Raw genomic sequence first — 19047 nt, forward strand, 5'->3', positions numbered from 1 at the left:
GGGTGCCTCATCCATCTCCCACACTGGCACTAACCACCTGAGGTCATTGCCTGTGTGAGGGCTTGCAGGTCTGAGAACAACCCCAGGAACTCCTGATTCTGTCCCTGGAGCTGCCTCTCCTTGAGAGTCGCCACTCTCTCAATGGAGGAAGCAGTGCGCTCGGACATGAGGGTCAACACAGTGTTATGCTCCGCATGGACGCCTCCACAATGGAGACCATGGTACACATACCCTCATGGATCTCCGCCAGATCCTCCTGCACAGCCTGCTAGACATTCAGCTTCTGCCGACGAATGGACGACTCCAGAGTCTCATCATCAGCATTCGACTCAGCGTTGTCCTGGTGCCCAGCAGCCCTCTGACTGCCAGCGCCCTGGGCACTCTCTGCCTGCACCTCAAGTGAATGCGAAGTGCCCTCACCAATGTGCACCGACATTCAGATGCCGATCTAATGCCCACCGAGGTACTGGTATCTGCACTGGTGCCTGGTTCATAGAGCGCGTGTGATGCAGGTGCAAATCAAGCCCGGTGGTCCTCCGGCATCAGGGGTGGCCCTTCGGGGTCCAGAGGGTGAGTGCGCTCTGGCGAACCTAAGGGAGAACAAGGACATGTCATTAGTTAAAGTCATCACACTGCCACTGAGCATGCCAGGCCCCCTGGTGAGACCATGGAAATCTGCATCACAGTGCCATCGTCTTTCAATGATCAATGGGGACTCCAGTTTTGAGGCTCCCATCAATGAAGAGACTAAACTAGAATGTTTGCACAATCCGAAACTCACCTCTGTGCACTGCACTCTTACCTTCATCTGGCACCCCCACCTCTCCACGCCCAGTTTCACGGGGAGTGTGCCGGCTCTTGAGCTCAAGGGCATCCTGCTCGAACCTGGTGATCAGCAGCAGGTTGGTGGGCCTCTGCCTGTACGTGACCTCTCTAGTTATGTCTTGTCTTCTCTTGAAAAGACAGAGGAGCATTGATTAATCCACTCTCTACCTGCAGCCTGGCCAACCTCAGCTGAGGAGCTCCTGGCAGGGCGCATCCAAGTCTTGGTCCTCGAGCCGCAAGGCACTCAATCCAAGCAGCCAGGGCTCACCCCCATGGCCAGCTTGACAGTTGGCACTCAGACTCTAGCACCCCTGAGCTCCATGGGGTGAAATGGCCATACCTTAACATTTCTGTACAATGACCAATGCCAACGTGGTACTCACACTTCCTGGATGAAGCAGGTCATTGAACCTCTTACAGCACTGCCCCCATGTGTGCTGCACCACGTCATGGCTGCTAACCAGCACTGCAACCTCCTCCCATGCCCTCTTTGTGAGGTGTGGTGGTCTCCTCCTCCTCCCATCTCTGTGGACAAGGGTGTCCCTCCTGGAAGCCACCTCCTCTAGTAGGACCGCAAGGCACTCAGCCGAAAAGCAGGGGGGGCCGAGTGCCCACCCAACCTTGCCTCCCGCCTGCTGTGTCCAGCCGCACTCGGCTCCATACGTTGAATGTTGAAGACGCAGCGGGGACATTCTTCCTTGGCAGCCTTTCAGGGCTGCCTGGGCCGTCACCATTGGAACCAGCAGCCGACAGGCACCCGCCCCTGCCCACCCCTCCCCGACCAGTGAGGAGATGTGTTTCACACTGGGCTGGCCTTAATTGGCCCGCCTGTGTGAAATCGCGGTCGGGGGCCAATCACAGGCGGCGGGCCATTTCCCAGTCACTCCCAGGCTCGCCGACAGCACCTGCCCACCAACCTCAAAATTCTGGCCTATATCTCTTCATGAGGCATTGTATCACATTTTCTTTTATAATGCTCCTCTGAAGCTCCTTCAAATGTTTCATTACATTATAAATGACTATAACAATACACTGCTGTTGATGTTCAGGTTTTCTGTCCTACCATTCCATTGTAGAAGTATACAATTGCTCAAGAATTTCACTCAAAAAGACAAGAATATAAATGTTAGTCAAGGGATCAGCAACTGTATTGCAGGCATAGTTACTTAGTAATGACAGATAAGACTGTATTTGCATGCTGGTTATGCTGGAAGACATTGACCATCTTCCATGGAGGTCTTCAAGCAATCATCATTGCCAGTCAAGATCACCGTACCTTCAACTTTTCGGCTCTGGCTCCTTCTAGGTAACACAGGCATCGTTTGCAGTCTCAGCCAAATTGATGTGTACCATACAAGTGACTGCCACAATTTTCAGCTAGGTCAATGTTTTCATTTGGGGCAGAATATTGCGCTCGTCAGGCAGGTGCTCGCCTGACTCGAACGACGTAAAATGATGTGCGATGACGTCGGGTGAGCATCCTGATGTCATCGCACAATTGCACGATATTTTGGGTCAGCGGGCGTGTCCGAGAGTTGGCAGCATGCCTGCCGACAATTAAACGGCCTATTAAGGCCCTTAATCAACTAATTGTTTGGGATTTTCCACTGCCCGTCCAACTGTTAGTTCAGCGGGCAGGTGAAAAGGCCAAGCGGCCTTTGCATTTGTGGCGAAACCTCATCCACGGGCAGGATGAGGTTACATCCAGTGATTAACATGAGGGAACATGTTTTCATTATTTTAAAATGCTTTATTTATATTGATAAAAACCTTCAGCTCCCTGAGGCAGTGCATCAGGGAACTTTTACCCCATGCACCCGTGTGCATGCGCGAACATCAGTGCTCGTGCTCCTGCTGCCCTCACATTGGCGAGCCAGTGTGAAGTTCATGTTGGGGCCCAATCGCGGGCGGCGATCGTCTTCACGACCACTCTCGGGCCTGCCCAACTTGGTCAAAATTCTGCCCCTGATTTCTCACTGACTAGAAATAGTTCCAAGACAGGGCTGCCCAATTTCATTGCATGCTAGATTACCCCAAATTCAACGCTCATTAATATTTTCTACATGGCCATTAGCCTTTAGGAGCAATATCATAGTCAAAATGGACAACAGGGAGTTTGATTCCATCAGCTGGCCAGTGACCAGAAGCACTGCATGAAGCAGGTAATTTGCTGGTTTCCAGGCAACCGTCACAATGGTCAGAATTTTCCACTCTGGAGACTAGTTGTGGTGGCCGGTGTGATTAATGGCGAGTTTCCCACTGATCGGAGGGTCAGGAAATCACGCCCGAGTAGCTCCCCGAATCGCATGGCAGGACAACCAATGGGGTTGTAACCTAATGGGGTCAAAGGTCCTGGCGCCAGTTATAAACACCAACCAGACACAGACATTACTCTCTGCAGCCCAGCTGTGTGGACAACCAAGGCTGAGATGGCTCCAAGGGAAAATAAACCTCCTGCTGATTACCACGTACTGCCAGAGCTAAGAGATTCCACAACCAACAGATCAGATCTAAGCTCTGCAGTCCTGCCACATCCAATTGTGAATGGTGGTGGACAATTAAACAATACACTGGAAGAGGAGGCTCCACAAATATCCCCATCCTTAATGATGAGGAGCCCAGCATGCCAGTGGTCCCCAGCATCACAGATGCCAATCTTCAGCCAATTTGATTCATTCCACGTGATATCAAAAAACTGGCTGAAGACACTGGATCCTGCAAAGGCTGTTGACCCCTGACAATATTCTGGTAATAGTGCTGAAGACTTGTGCTCCAGAATTTGCTGCACCTCTATGCAAGCTATTCCAGTACAGCTACAACACTGGCATCTACCCAGCAAAATGGAAAATTGCCCAGATATGTCCTGTACATAAAAAGCAAACAAATCCAACATTTCACCAAGTGTGACATCCAGGAGCCCTAGCAAAACTGGAGTCAATGGGAATCAGGGAGAAAACTCTCCACTGGTTGGAATCATATCTAGCACAAACGGAAGATGGTTGTGGTTGTTGGGGATCAATCATCTCAGCTGCAGGAATCCCTCTGAGTAGTGTCCTCGGCCCAACCATCTTCAGCTGCTTTACTAATGACCTTCCTTCCATCATAAGGTCAGAAATGGGGGTGTTCACTGACGATTGCACAATGTTCAGCACGACTTGCGACTCCTAAGATACTGAAACAGCCCATGTCCAAATGCAACAAGATCTGGACAACATCCAGGCTTGGGCTGACAAGTGGCAAGTAACATTCGTGCCAGACAATGACTATCTCCAACAAGAGAGAATTTAACCATCTCCCCTTGACATTCAATGGCATTACCATCACTGAATCCCCCACTATCAACATCCTGGGAGTTATCATTGACCAGATACTAAACTGGACCAGCCATATAAATACTGTGGCTACAACAGCAGGTCAAAGGCTAGGAATCCTGCGGCGAGTAACTCACCTCCTGACTCCCCAAAGCCTGTCCACAATCTACAAGGCACAAATCAGGAGTGTGATGGAATACTCCCCACTTGCCTGGATGAGTGCAGCTCCAACAACATTCAAGAAGCTTGATACCATCCAGGACAAAGCAGCCCCTTGATTTGCACCCCATCCACAAACATTCACTCCCTCCACTACTGACAAACAGTGGCAGCAGCGTGTACCATCTACCAACATGCACTATAGAAACTCATCAAGGCTCCTTAGGCTGCACCTTCCAAACCCACAAATGCTAACATCCAGAAGAACAAGGGCAGCAGATACATGGGAACACCACTACCTGGAAGTTTCCCTCCAAGTCACTCACCATCCTGACTTGGAAATATATCGCCATTCCTTCACTGTCGCTGGGTCAAAATCCTGGAACTCCCTACCTAACAGCACTGTGGGTGTACCTGTACCACATGGACTGCAGCGGTTCGAGAAGGCAGCTCACCACCACCTTCTCAAGGGCAATTAGGTGTGGGCAATAAATGCTGGTTCAGCCAGTGAGGCCCACGCCCCTTAAATGAATTAAAAAAAAGACCAGAGGAGCAACGGTGGGCATCCAGGATCCCTCCAAGTTTGAGGAGGATGCCACTGAGTTGGCGGGCAATGACGGAGATTGCTCCTGTGGGGAAGGTGAGATCGTCCTCTCCCAGCAATGCAGTACGGACAAGGCCTTGACTTGATAGCATTCTGACATTCACAGTGGTTGATATGCAATATTGTATTCGGCCTGCTCATGAACTAAATCTAACTTCTCTCTCTGTCACAGGCAACAGCAGGCCCAGACTGCAACAAAGGTAACATAAGCCCCAGCCCCCAGACCACCTTAGAGGAGGATGCTGAGGAGCCATTTGAAGAAGACCCATTACCCTCCACCAGTGCAGAGACAGACACCCCACTGGGTCATAGTTCTAGATTAGGCTGGGGGTCACATTCTGGAGGACACCTCACTGACAAGTCTCTGCAGCATGCAGAGGTAGTGACATCCAGGGGCTTTGGCACTCGGAGGACTGCTGGCGAACAGCCACCCACTGAGTTTGAGTCAGATGATGGGCCTTTGGAAGTGACTGTCTCTAACATGCTGTAGATGTAAAAACAGGTGGGAAAACATAGGCAGGGTTGTGACAGGCAGTCAACAGACTAGAATGAAGCGTGGAGAAGTCTGTCCAAATTCTGTCTGATGCCGTGGTTCCAACATACATATGCCTCGAGGTCTCCATGGGAAGGGTGGCAGCCACCTTGGAGACCTTGGTCCAGCAGATCCTGCCAGATTTGCGTGCAGATCTTCATTCCATCACTATGGCATTGGTAGGGTCCATCAATGGTTAGGCAAGAGGGGGGCAGGGCACCTTGACCTTGCTCCAGGAGCCCCTTCTCCTTATGGAGTCAGACCGGGGCCCTCGGGCACCCACAGGGAGGAGGACCAGCAGCTGGCTACCCCGGGGGCCATCCACTCAGGTGACTCCAAGAGTGTTCAGCAGATCCCAATCCCCTCTGCCTGTGACCCCATCACCTACAGCTGCACTGGCTGAGGAGGATGCATCTGTCTCACAGCAGGAGACCCTGAGCAGGCTGGGGCTCTCCAGGCCTCAGCCCTCAAGAAGATGTGTGCCAAAGTCATCAAAGGCAACAGGGCTTAGCAGTTAGCAGCAGTGGCGGATTCACATTTGGCCCGGCCCTTTGCTCAGTTTCATTTTAGGGACCCCCCCACCACTTCCAGGATCCCCAACCAACCCCCCTCCCCAGTATCCTAACCCAACCCCCCCAGGACCCAAATTGATCAGTGCTTCTTCACTTATAAAAACATGTCTGTATGAATAATTGCCTGGTTGAAATCTACGCTTATCTCTTGTCTGAATAATTGTCAAGATGGTAAATATTGCGAAGCGAGGCAAGCAAACATGGAACTTGCTGACAAGAAACGAAATGGAAGAATCAGCTGATGATATCACTGCAGCACAGACAGCTCCAAGGCAGCAAGGCCAAATTGTTACAGAAAACTGGTACCGCAGGAATTTGGAAATGCACTTATGTTTTCACAGTTTATTTTATGTGTGCTTTTTATGATCCATAAGGAAATAAAAACTATGTGCTATGCATATGGTAGCATTCTGAATGGTCAAGTCCTTTGTTAGATAATTTTAATTAAATGTTCTAAACGATCTGTACAGCTAGTAAAATCATTGCCTAGCAACTCTTTTTTTTAAAGATTCATCCATCACAATCGGGATTTATTGGGAATGAGCCTGTGCAGGAGCAAATACTCCAATCAACAAGATGCATATGCTACCGGTCACTATGCTTCGCAGATTCTCATTTAGTTTGAAAAATTAAAGTTAACTTCCTCTGAAGAAATCAAAAAGTTATTGGCATAAATTCACGTGAGTCCAAGTCCAATTTCAGATGGCTTTTGTCTGGCAGAATTCCGGGTCCTTGCCCTTGGAACTTGGCTGAGGCAGTTGAAGATGCAGCAAAGTATTCTTGTGTTTTGGGAACTCGTTCACTTTGTAGGCGAAAAACAGGATTCTTTCTGGAGACCAGTCTTGGAGAGAGATGGTGGTCAGAGGCAGGCTGCTATCGCGTGCAGTCCTGTTCCTCTTCAGCGGTTAAAACAGAGACTGAAGATGGAATTTGAAAGCTGTATAGTTAATGCTATTCCAACAGCTCAAATCTCGCTCATGTGAAAGGGTGGTTTCGGGTAGAGCTATTCGGCTAACGAGGTCCCCTTGGTAAAACCCATTGTGCTTTGAGCAGGTAACTTTAGAGCCAGGCTGAGTGACCAGCTGCAGCCATTTTATCAGCCCAGCAATTGTCCATTTCAAAAAACTGAATTTAAACAAGAAAATATGGAAGAGGGACGGATTTTTAAGATTCTTTTTCTTCATGCCTTGTTGGCATGACAACTTAGATAGCTTTTTTTCGACACTTTTTCTTTACAAAATTATCAATGACGTCATCGCAAGTAATATCTTGCAAAAAGGCACTTTCGATTGTCAATATTGCCGAGCTTGTCAAATGTTCCTGACTCATAATATTTCACAAATAATTTTTAACTCGTTTCAATACAGAAGAAGAACGTTCGCTAGAAGCATTTGTGACAGATGTTGTTAAAAATATTTTCAGAATGGCTTCTACGTTTGGAAAGGTTGCCTGTAAACCATGATGTACAAGTCTAAACAAATCAAATGGCAATCTCAAAGCACAGGCATCATCATTTTCGATAAAATGAATGAAATGTTTCACTTCATCTTCGAAAAGATTTGTGTCTATCCTCACGGTAGCATTCACTTAATTTTTTTCCTGTGGTGGCTTTTAGCACTTTTGTCCATACATTTGTCAAAAAACATGCAAAATAAATCAATATGTTTTTACCCTGCTATTGCACCATTATTGTGTCAGAAATAACATTGACGGTCTCAACGATGATCTCTTTCCCTGTAAATTGATTTCATTGTCGCTAGTTTCATTGAAAAATAACTTCCTGCCTCTTTTATGCTTCTCAGAGGAACATAAATTTTCTATTAATTTTGGTGCCTCTGTTTCCACTGAGCTATAATCATTTTGAACGTCCATGACAAAACTTTCAACTGAGGTTAACAATTGTGCAGCATTCAATAAATTTGCATCAACCTTTTGCAGCAATTTGCTTAAGGCATTAATTCTTTGAGGTAAACGGTTTCGCAAAAGAATCAAAACAGCAATTTCACACTTTTCAAACTTTTCTGCTAAAGATTTTGCAGTTTTCACACGTGTTTTTTCTGAATTTGATGCGGCTATGCCTATTAAGGTTTTCTTTATATCATCAGAGTTCATTTTCAAAGCCAAAACAGCATCTGCACGAGAAGACCACCTGGTGTCACAAATTCTTTTGACTGTCAAATGTTTTTCATTTGCCTGCTCCAAGCACGATTGTAGCATTCTCCACCGATGTGTGGAAACTGAAAAAAAGGCCTACACGTTTTGAACGAAGTCAAAAGTATATGTTGCTCCCTCACAAGAGTCAGCTGCAACATTGCAGATTGAATTTAAGATATGGCTGGAACATGGCATGAATGAAGCAGAGGGGCTTGCATTGTTCAGTCTTGCCTCTAGCCCTGAATATTTTCCTGCCATGTTTGCGGCATTATCAAAGCTCTGCCCATGACAATTTTTGATGTCCAAACCTAAATCTGCAACGGTTTCCAAAACAGTTGTCTTCAGACATTCAGAAGTGTTGGATTTAAGCGGAACCAAACAAAGAAATCGCTCTGCCACTTCACTCTCGCTGGTCACATATCTCACATCTGGTGCTGAATCAAGTATTATGGAATAGTATCTGGCATCCTTTGCTTCCTCAGTGAATTGGTTCCTGAGCCATTCTGCCATTATAGTGGTGAATTCATTGTAGGTTTGGTGCGTTAAGAAGCTGGTCTTCCCTGAGACACAATACTAATAACTTTTCTAATGCTCTTTGAGAAAATTGTCAAATTCACTAAGATATTCAAGGCAGACTAAAAAGTTACCTTTTGGATTTGACAATGATGACTCATCATGTCCTCTTGGCGGTAGTTCCGAAGAAGACAGCAGCTTGACCGTGGCAATAACACGTCGCAGCACTTTCCTCCAATAAGATCATTCGTTTTCAAGTTGAGCCGATAACACAGAATCAATTCTTCCAGATAATTTACACCTTTGAATGAACTTATACATAGCATTAATACGAGCTTTGGAAGTTTCATGATCAGCAATATCTCTTCCAACCTTTCTCCAATTAGAGTGCCCATAGATAAACATTTGTTTTCCTTTACTAGGGTCAGGGAATAATTTGCAAAAGTAACAATAAACTGCCTTAGTGGTTTCCAAAAAAAATCAACCAAGTTCTCATTTCTGTGTTCCATTTCTCTTCACCTTCAGAAAATGGGACTCATGAAGACCTTTAAATTGCTTTCGGCCTCCAACCTCATACTCTTTTCTCAGATTTTCCATATTACCTGAACATAAGATCATAAGAAATAGGAACAGGAGTAGACCATTCGGCCCCTCAAGCCAGCTCCGCCATTCAATAAGATCATGGCTGATCTGCTTGTGTTTCGAATTCCATATTCACATCTACCCCCATTCTACCCCATCTACCTACATTCCCTGGTTTATTTAGTAAGAAATATTCTATAATATCCAATGAAACAGATTTTGACCAGGATGCAATGTCTTCAGGGTAGCTTTCTTCCTTTACTTTGACAAAATTACCAATATCTTGTAGTTCCAATGTCACCTCAGAGTCCACTTGTTCAACTTTTGCAGTCATTGTGGTAAATCCACAACTCAGCAAGTGATCGGATAATTCAGATCGTTCTTCGCCTATACTTTTAGATGAATGTCCGCGATTCAATACTTAAAGCTTTTTAAAATAAGATAACAAGCTGTCTTTTTGTTTAGCTTCATCTTTTTGCCTCACCTTCATTTTTCTGCTTTTTTTTTGCATGCCAGACTCATACTGTCACTTCATTATTGCTAAAAAAACTGGCCTTGATTTTAGGCAGATAATAAAATGTCTGAGAGATCAGGGTTTCACTCAGTCAATCCCACATTGTTATCAGGCTGTGCAAAAACAGGATTTACCTTTTAACTATGAAGCTGTGATTCTGATCATGGGTTTCCTACAACACTCTCTCTCCTCCCACTACCCTCAGACTCTCTCCCTCCACCACACTCACACTCTCACCTTGCCTAGGGTCCGTCTGCTGCCTCGCCTGGAATCCATCTGCTGCCTTGCCTGGGGTCTGCTGCCTTGCCTCGGGTCCACTGTTCCCTGCTGCCTTGTCTGGGGTCCGCTGCCTTGCCTCGGGCCCACTGTTCCCTGCTGCCTTGTCTGGGGTCTGCTGCCTTGCCTTGGGTCCAATGTTCCCTGATGCCTCACCTCGAGTCCACGGCCTTGCCTTGGGTCCGCTGCTCCATGCTGCCTTACCTGGGGCCCACTGCCTCACCTGGGGTTCAGTGTACTGTTCCTACCTGTTCCTGTTTGAACTTTTCTTCTTAAAAACTTAACCTCCCACTCTTTGCTGCGAGATATCGGCAAAAGAACTTGAGGCCTGAGTGCCAAATTAAACTGACATTCCAGCACAGCCACGGCTGACTGACTGGCTACTCTGCTGTTTGAAAAATGCGAATGAAGCTATTCAGCCAATGACAGGCTGATTCCACCCTGCACTTGCTGCTGATAGGCTCACCGAGCAGTCAGCCAGTCAGTCGCGGCTGCGCTGGAAAGCCTGGAATGTTGGTTTAATTTTGGTACCAAGAATTTTGGTACTGTTTGGTACCAAGAATTAACAGGAGGGAATGTTTGAAACTTATTCATTTTGGGGCCCTCCTGTCATTTGGGGGCCCCATGCAGCGGCACAGTGTGTTTGATTGTAAATTCGCCCCTGGTCAGCAGGCTGCCTCCACATCTGCTGCAGATGTCAGAGTTACACCAAGATGTAGCAGTAGGGTTAGAAAGATTAAGAAACATTGATATCACTTTTGGGTCATGAGTGTTCACTCACTGTATATATCATGCACCTTCTTAAATACATTTGCTGTTCATGACAATGGTCTCGTCATTTGAGTGTGTTGTGCATATGCATCTATGTGGTTTCTTATTTGGAGGGTGAGCCAAGCTCCTATTCCATGATCACCTCCTTTTGTGAGCCTCACATTCATGTGATGTCTAGCTGACCCATGTTAGTTACTCACCCCTTGTCCAATGTCAGGAATATGTGTCAACCTCTTTATTGAAAGTGACTGCAAATGGCATTAGGAAGTGATGTTCATTAAAAGTTATTTGTGCTCAGTTGTATTGCAGGGTTACCACTCATGTTGTCTCATCATCAAATAGCTGTCTTAATTGTTTGTGCCAAAGCACAAGACTTGCAGCCATGATGGTCTCTCCAGCCATGTGTGCATCTCTGTGGCAGCAAGAAGTGTCTCATTCAGGAGGCCACAACTGCATCAAGTCCACTTGAAGTAGGCTTTGTGCTGGTGAGCTGCCTTTCACTTCCCAGAGTGGCTACATACAGCTTTGGCTGCTGACCTTTCCAAGGATTAGGGCCTGGTGAAACATGAGGGTTTGCGGTCCAAAGCCCAATGCTGACATTGCTCTCAATGTTAGTGGTTGTAAAGACCTTTCAGATCACTGACATGCTACTAAGGGACAGGAGAAATGTGTTTGGGCACCTTGCCTGCACTTTACTCCTGCTGGAAACTTGTGGCTATGAGTGTGTCATGGGCACGTCTTCCGCATCTTGTGGCTTCGATCTTGCGGCATCGTCACATGGAAGCTTCCCATCATCACCCTCTTCAGGTTCCTGCCCTTCCACTTCTTCAACGTCACGAAGTTCTCAGCCTCCTCCATGTCTCCCTCTGGCAAGTGATCTCCCCTTTGAAGTTCCAGGCTGCACATGGCGCAACAAACCACGGTGATGTGAGACACCCTCTGTCGAGAGTAAGGCAGAGCCTCACCTGACTGGTCCGAGAATCAGAAGCAACTCTTCAGGATGCCAATGGTCTGCTCAATGATGATCCTTGTCAAAGTATGCACCGCATTGTGTCTCTCCACCGAGACACTTTGAGGATGATGCACGGTGTCATGAGCCATCGTTTGGGCGGGTACCCCTTACCCCCAAGCAGCCAGCTCTGTAAGCGCCAGAGCCCTTCGAATATCTGAGGCCACCTGGGAATACCTCAAGATGGATGAGTCATGGGATCTCCGAGGGCACCTGGCATAAATGTGCATGATGCCCTTCTGATGACCTCACACCAGCTGAGCATTTAGTGAGTGGAAACCTTTCCTGTTAATGAACATCAGGGGCTGCTGACATGGAGCTCTCAATGCCAGATGTGTGCAATTGATCACACCCTGTACTCTGGGAAGCCTGAGATTACTGCGAAACCCAGGAATCTAGTAGCCTATGGAGCTTCATTAAGCGTGGACTTCACATAATGATTAGCCTTACTGTAGAGGGCATCTGTCACCTCGTTGATACATTTATGTGCAGAGGACTGAGAGATGCCACATAGGTCCCCTGTGGATCCCTGGAACAACCCACTGACAAAAAATATGAGTGTGGCGGTCATCTTCAGGGGCACTGGCATGGGATGTCCTCCATCTATGTGGCGTTAGCTCCTCCCACAGAATATGGCAGATGTAATGGCACAGTGGATGGTAAATGTTGAGATGCTCAAATCCCAGAGGAATACTCAAAACAGCTGCCACAACTGTTTTGCAATTTGTATTTTTATTTTGAGATGCATGCCTTGAATTCAGTAGTAATAAGTCCACTGAGTCTTAGAGGTTTTTTTACAAAACTAAGTTAAACATTTATTAATAAAATAAAATGATTTTAAGCACATACATAGGTCTACAAATTACTACTATGATAACTCTTAAATCCCCTAATTAATCTAGCTCCCAGTTATACCTCCATGAAGTCAACAGTAAAACAACATAGAGTTCAACAGACCCAGGCAAAGCACACAATACCCTGCACAATGATATTTAAAATGAATTCTCTTAACTTCAGTTCCTGGAGATAGCAGCTTGGTACATAGAGGCAAGAGGCTTTTCACACTTGTTGGATTTTAGAATTCCTTCTTCCTTACACATAACCTCATCCTCTTTATACATGTTCCTCTCTATTTAATGTAAATCCCATTGTTCCAATACGTCTTTTGCAACTTTACTTTTTCCATAATATAAATCTTTCATAGAACTCATATTATCAGTAATATTTGGGAAAAATAAACATACTGTTTGGCTTAGCCTCTGTTGGCTAGGTGTAACACCTTACCTGCTCTTTGAAATTCATGACTCTGGTTTGTCTAAAAATGCAAATGTTCTTCACACCTCACACTCTAAAACTTCAGCCTTGTTTACATATTTAGCATTTCAAACCTAGTTTCTCTTCTGATACATCAAAGCACCCAGATCAACTGTCTGTAATTCAATTAAAACTCACACACACAGACCTACACACAGAGGAACTAATCCAAACCCCATTACTAACCTACCTTTACAATAAGTTACAATAATATTATGAAAATTATTATATTTCCATGACACAGATATGAGCCACCACATCTCTTGACAAGCATCAACATACGCGGCATTGTTCTTCTACTCATCTCCAAATAGGAAAGACATCTTAGGTAGACCCTTGGTCATGGGAGTCACCTCCATGGGTTGGGTCTGACCTCCTCATCTTTCAGATCTCGCTGGGGCTCCCCTGGACCATGGGCCTCAGGCCAGGCCTTTTCTTGAAGCTGTACTAGGCAGCGGTGGTCCTTCTTTTCCTCCTCAATCGGATCGCTGCCATCAAGAAGGCAGCATTGAGCACAGGCTCCATTATTCTATCCTCCATCTCCCTGTGGACAGATAGATCCACAGATTAAAGAGTAATGGTGAACTATATTAGATCGCGACCAGAAAGCCACTATCATGCCCTAGAGTTGTGTTTGTGTTACTCGCCTTTCCCTGATCCAGCGTTCCAACTGAGGCGCAGCCTCACAGAACTACATGACCAAGATGTCACCCCAGCTACTTGACATCTTAATCCCAAAAGAGGCTGGAAGAGGCTTGAGCGCATCCATGATATGTTCCGTAGAAACACGCTCTGTGAGGCTTCTTAGTCAAACAAAACAAACTTTATTTACATGAGAGCTTCTGTGGCTGCTTATGTCCAGCCAGTCCCTCACACAGCCAGCTTTTCCCTAGGAAACCCCTCCCTAAAATTTATTCCCCCACGCTAGCCACACATGGGTTCAGCAAATCATGTGCCTCCTACTCAATTGAATTGATCTTAAAGTGACAGTCATCACATGTTCAACCATGCCTAAGCACTCCTACTATGTCTGATCTGGTATACTGATTATGCCTAACCTGCACTTTTGGAATGACTGATGCCCTTTGACCTGTTAGCGATCCCAATTGGAGAAAGCACCTCAGAGGCTTTCATTGATCATCTTGCAAATATCCAGAAACTGTGCTCCCTTCATGGATGGCTGCATCTTCCATTCTCACGTTCCTCTCTGTTAATGTTCAAACTGATCAACTTCATTGTGAACCCAATGACTCCTGCAGCCTCACGCTAAAGCATTCCAAATGTCAGTGGCTCCAATTGCACCTTCTTAATAAATCCTTCCTGTGTTCTTTCAGCTCAGACTCATTTCCATGTTGCTACTCTAAGCAGTGTAACAGTGCTCCCTGTTAGGGCCCCTGTGCCAGCCAGGTGAAAGGATCCATTGAATAAGGAGAGAACTCCTGCCCAAAGAAGTGAGCACGGAGACAAAGGTAGCAGAAGAAGAGTTCAGCATCGTGCTGAGCCCGAAATTCATTGAGTTGAGGGCGTAAGGGTATGAAACTGAGTCTTCTGCTGAGTACTGAACGTTCAGCATCAGAGAGGGGAAGGTCAGAGGGTATGATGAATACATGGCAAGGGCTGGGATTAGAAGACGGGATGGGGTCAGAGGGATGGGAAGAGGTGGAAGGTCCTGGATGGATCCAATGGATCCTTTCACCCGCCTCCAGTATTGTCCATCCACCTGGCCCCTCCCTCTGGCCTCTTACCTGCTCTTGATCTTTTCATTCAGAACTGTCAGCGTGACATCAGCCGTCTCAATTTCTCTGCTCCTCGCACCCACTCTAACCTGACTTCTTCTGAACTTGCCGCACTCCTTTCTCTCAGGTCCAACCCTAACTTTGTTACCAAACCTGCCGACAAGGGTGCTGCTGTTGTTGTCTGGTGTACTGACCTCTACCTCACAGAGGCTGAGCGTCAACTCACAGACACTTCCTCCTACCTTCCCCTGGACCATGACCCCATCACTGAACATCAAGTCATTGTTTCCAGGACTGTTACTGACCTCATCTCCTTTGGAGATCTTCCCTCCACAGCTTCCAACCTCATAGCCTCTCAACCCTAGACAGCCCACTTCTACCTCCTCCCTGTTCCTGCACCACGGAACTCATTTCTTCCTATCTTGACTCCATTCTCTCTCCCCTTGTCCAGTCCCTTCCCACCTACATCCGTGATTCCTCTGACACTCTGCATCATATCAACAATTTCCAGTTCGCTGGCCCCATCCGCCTCCTCTTCACCATGGACGTCCAATCCCTCTACACCTCCATCCCCCACCGGGATGGTCTGAGGGCTCTCCGCTTCTTCCTTGAACAGAGGCCTGAACAATCCCCACCCACCACCACTCTCCTCCGTCTGGCTGAACTTGTTCTTTCACTGAACAATTTCTCCTTAAACATGTCTCACTTCCTCCAAAGTAAAAAGTGTGGCTATGGGTACCTGCATGGGCCCCAGTTATGCCTGTCTCTTTATGGGGTATGTGGAACATTCCTTGTTTCAGTCCTACTCAGGCCCCTTCCCACAACTCTTTTTTTGGTACATCGATGACTGTTTTGGTGCTGCTTCATACTCTCCTCTGGACCTGGAAAAATTTATCAATTTTGCTTCCAATTTCCACCAATCCATCACCTTCACATAGTCCATCTCCGACACTTCCCTTCCCTTCCTTGACCTCTCTGTCTCAATTTCTGCTAATAGACTATCCACTGATATTCATTACAAGCCCAACGACTCCCACAGCTACCTCAGCAACAGCTGCTCACACCTTGCTTCCTGTAAGGACTCCAACCCATTCTCTCAATTCCTTTGCCTTCATCGCATCTGTTCTGATGATACCACTTTCCAAAACGATGCTTCTGACATGTCTTCCTTTCTCCTTAATCGAGGTTTCCCACCCACTGTGGTTGACAGAGCGCTCAACTGTGTTCGACCCATCTCCCACGCCTCTGCCCTCACACCTTCCTCTCCCTTCCAGAACCATGATAGATTCCCCCTTGTCCTCACTTTTCACCCCACCAGCCTCCGCATTCAAAGGATCATCCTCCGCCATTTCCGCCAACTCCAGCATGATGCCACCACCAAACACATCTTCCCTTCACCCCCCCCTTTCGGCATTCCATAGAGACCATTCCCTCTGGGACACCCTGGTCCATTCCTCCATCACCCCCAACACCTCATCCCCCTCCCATGGCACCTTTCTATGCAATTGCAGAAGATGCAACACCTGTCCCTTTACCTCCTCCCTCCTCACCGTCCAAGGGCCCAAACACTCCTTTCAGGTGAAGCAGCGTTTCACTTGCACCTCCTTCAATTTAGTCTACTGCATCTGCTGCTCCCAATGCAGTCGCCTCTACATTGGAAAGACCAAACGCAGACTGGGTGACCACTTTGCGGAACACCTTCGGTCTGTCCGCAAGCATGACCCAGACCTTTCTGTTGCTTGCCATTTCAACACACCACCCTGCTCTCATGCCCACATGTCCATCCTTGGCCTAATGTAATGTTCCAGTGAAGCTCAACGCAAACTGGAGGAACAGCACCTCATCTTCCGATTAGGCACTTTACAGCCTTCTGGACTTAACATTGAGTTCAACAACTTCAGACCATGAACTCTCTCCTCTATCTTCACCCCTTTTTTATCCCTTTTTCAATATTAATTTTAATTTTTATTTTTTATCCATTTATTTTTATTTTTATTTATTTTCATTTTTGTTCATTGTTTTATCCCCATCTTTTATCCTATATCCAATCCTTTTTCCCACCACTGTCCCCTCCCCCCACCCCAACGCCACAAGGGTCATCTGTCACTTTTTCATGTTGTTCTTTCCAGAGTGCTTACCCTTTTCCTGCTATTATCACATTCTGCTTTCTGCCCTTAATGCCACCATCAGCACCTCCTTTAGCCAGTACCACTACCATTAACACCCCCTTTGATCTTTTGTTCATGACATCTTTGTCAATCTCTCCTTTGCCCCCACCTATTACTGGCCTTCTATCCAGCTTCACCTGCTCCAGCCCCTTTAAACAGTATAAATTTCATCACATTTTTACTTCTCTTTAGCTCTGAAGAAGAGTCATACAGACTCAAAACATTAACTCCATTTTTCTCTCCACAGATGCTGTTAGACCTGCTGAGTTTTTCCAGCATTTTCTGTTTTTGTTTCAGATTTCCAGCATCCGCAGTACTTTTCTTTTATCTTAGAAACCATAGGCCAATGTGTTTATAATTTGTGCAGAGGAAAACTCACCCAATGCCCTGGTTTATGTCTATAGAGTTTATTGATATATTTCCTGGTTACATGATCATTGCTTCCCATGCAGTTGAAGAATTAAGTCTGAAAGCCTGTTTGTGTGCTACAATATAAAATAAGCATTCCCAAGTGTGTTGAGTCGCTGCTTTATTGCTGTCTGTTTTCAGTATTTATGTCTTTGCTGTCTGCTTTCTTAGTGCTATTATTTTAGTGTGCCTGTCAGTTAACCTTTCTTCACTTGCAGATTGTACTCTGATGCTTTCCTGTCTCGAACATCGCCTTCATATTGGTACACTTGGGGATTGGGGTCATGACTGGTAAATGAAACTTAATTTTGAAAAGTGAAATGTTATGCTTGTAGGCAGGTCAAATGCTGAACACGCATATACCCTTAAGGGAAAAGAATTAAAGCCAGTGAGAAAGGAAAAAATCTGGGCATTCTAGATCTCTAAATAAAATAATAAAGCAATAATAATTCCAAGTCTAAAACAGCTTAGTTACCCAGATACCTCCAAAGAGCTGGGTCTCTTCACTTTAAAGAAGCATAGACTTTGGGATGATTTAATCAAGGTTTATAAGATGATATGGGAATTAGTTTGTATTTGTGTAGATAAATTGTTTCAATTACATAGGTTAGGGTGGGCCAGGAAACACTCTTACAAGTTATGTAAAGGCAACAATTCGTTAGATGTTAGGAAGCCATTTTTTCCCAGAGAATAGTGAGCCACATTCTAACAGTTCAGGCCCTGAATGCTGATTTACTGAATTCTTCAAGTGAGGCCTGGACCTGTTCTTGTCTGGGGTGGAAGTCTCCTTGTGCAAGAGATAGGCATCTAGTAACATTAATTAGGACTGGAGCAGTTTCCTGGACTAGTTTCCCTCACCTATGGAAGTTGTGAAAGAATTTTCCTGCCTTTTCCCTCTAATTGGCCTCAGTCTTTAATCTGGTTTTTCACCTCTCTGATGGACAGAGGCCTAACAGCATGTTGTCTGTTGAACAGCAGGACCTTATAGATCACGATTAATACTCAAGCCATAAGCAAGTTGGTACAGAGACCAACAGATTAGGAGAATTAACACAGAAACAAAATACAGCGGATGTTAAGAAATGAAAATTAACACGTGGCTAAAGGAGTTACATGGGACAGAGTGGTTCTATTTCATGGGACACTGGCACCAGAACTGGGACAGCAGGAAACTGTATTGTTGCAAAAGGCTGCACCTGTACTGGGCTTGGATCAAAGATCGAGTGGAAAGAATAAAGCTGTTAATCAGACTTTAGACTAATAACATGGAGAGGAGGGAACTGTTAGAAATTAAGGAAACCTAACAATAAAAGAGTCAGGAAAAGGGAGTAAAGGGCAAACTAAAGGAAGGAATAAGGATAACATGAATGGCCAGAGATTGGATAAAGTCATAGAGCACAAAGGTGACTTAACTGCTAAAAACAAAGACATAGGAATGATAAGTAAAAATAATTATAACTTTTAGACCAATGTATGCTGCATCCAAAACAAATTGGGTGAACTGGAGGCAATAATTTGTAGAGAGGATCAGGATATAGCAGGAATGACTGAAACATGGCCACATATGGAACAGGATTGGAATCAGAATACAGCCAGAGA

Source organism: Cetorhinus maximus, chromosome 3 (genome assembly GCF_964194155.1).
Source record: "Cetorhinus maximus chromosome 3, sCetMax3.hap1.1, whole genome shotgun sequence".
Lineage (NCBI taxonomy): Eukaryota > Metazoa > Chordata > Chondrichthyes > Lamniformes > Cetorhinidae > Cetorhinus > Cetorhinus maximus.